Source organism: Engraulis encrasicolus, chromosome 19 (assembly GCF_034702125.1).
Source record: "Engraulis encrasicolus isolate BLACKSEA-1 chromosome 19, IST_EnEncr_1.0, whole genome shotgun sequence".
NCBI classification, from domain to species: domain Eukaryota; kingdom Metazoa; phylum Chordata; class Actinopteri; order Clupeiformes; family Engraulidae; genus Engraulis; species Engraulis encrasicolus.
In genome coordinates, this window is record NC_085875.1 from 49,657,016 (window position 1) to 49,658,627 (window position 1,612).

At 39.1% G+C, this 1,612-nt stretch overlaps 1 long non-coding RNA gene across 1 annotated transcript; it reads right to left on the reverse strand.

Annotated features, from left to right (window-relative positions):
- Positions 1 to 293: 293 nt before the first annotated feature.
- LOC134470254 (uncharacterized) lies at positions 294 to 1,190 on the reverse strand. Its single transcript, XR_010039184.1, has 2 exons — positions 1,012 to 1,190; positions 294 to 834 (listed from the first exon to the last, which is right to left on the reverse strand). It is a non-coding gene; the product is annotated as an uncharacterized LOC134470254 (long non-coding RNA).
- Between the last annotated feature and the right edge of the window lie 422 nt (positions 1,191 to 1,612).

The following is a 1,612-nucleotide window of genomic DNA, read 5'->3' on the forward strand; positions in this document are numbered from 1 at the left end:
GGGTTAATCCGGTGACAATAACAGAATTTGGGACATCAATCTGTTCGCTCATTACGATCTCCATTTTTCTACCCTGATAGTAGTTGGTTTGTTTTACTCTTGTTGGTACACTGCTCTCTCCTGGCAGGCTCTCGCCAGAATTGTAACCTACTTCTAACTATTACACTAAACAATATAATAAAAATATTGTCTTTACCCTCTGGGCTTGCGTTGCGCATCAATAAAACCTAGGCTCGCTACTAAAGAAAGGAGTGTACCAACACAGAGCAAAAGCAAAACACACACAGACGGAGTTTGTAAGTTAGAAATATTGTATTAAGAATAATCAAGATGATAAGTAGGGGAGTATTAATATTTCATAAATTGGTGAGTGAATAACTTAGTGTACTTAGGCTATCTGTCCAATAAGATGGACATAAACAAACAACAATCAGATAAACAAAACAGAATCTGCAGATTCAAATAAAATAAATAATTAAAAATAAAAATATATGTTGCAGACGGTTAAATCTGCAACTACATTCACCAGATATATTCCAATAGACAACTAGGCCAAATCACCCGGGTGAGTAGATAGAAATATTTAAATAGGACAGGTAATAGAAGCTAAGCTTATAGCATGAAATGTTGAATACAGTGTATTACAAAAGAAGAAGAAAACAAAACAAAACAAAAGAAAAGAATCTCATTCATTCAGTTATATCAACAGTTCTTATCTGAAGGCCAGGCTCGCCACAGCTGTTGGGGTTCGCCTTCACGGTGGTACTTGAAGGCGATCGCACAGCAGCTGAATTCACTTGCACAGCATGAATCGATCCATACAAAAGACCCGGCCTGTACAGGCCAAAACAACATTAAAATCGGTTCTCTTCAAGATGTAAATACATACATATAACACACACATTATAATACAGAACGCTTCCATACATTCAGAACAATTGAAGTGAAGCTAAGTGCAATGCGGTATAGTAGAGCCCCATGACTGCTTTTAAAACTAAATTAATCACTCACCAGATATCGACGTGGAAAGAAACACACTGGGTTTGGACTCGGACACTCGGACGCCAATCCGGTCTTCAACGCTTTTGTTTTTATGAACACAAGAGACATGAAGTTATAAACGGATCATTATGTTGCTAACCGTAACGTTTGGTTGCTATGTAAAATGCTAGCGACCGACTAGCCATACAGTGTTGAAAGATACTTACAAATAATCTTCACGATTTAAAAACCTGCGACGTTCACGGCTCTTCACTCCACCAGTGGAGTAAGTAAACACTTTTAGCGCAAAGATGACTGGCAATAAAACACTATTGAATGGTGTATTTTATCGGCAGGAGCTTAAATCAGTTTCAGTAGACGAGGACAAACGGAAAGTCTTTCGAAGAATGTAAACAGCCCCACGAGCGTACTCGGTTCCCATGGCGACGGTATGACTCCACGAGCGGATGACCTGGGTTACACAATGCATTGTAGAATGGAATGGAATGGAATGGAATCGCTACCTCCCAAATCGTAATTGAATTGTGAGGGCAGTGCCAATGCACACCACTACTATGTACATTTTTGTACTTTTCATCAATCTGGTCAAGCAGACTACCACTGCCCTTTC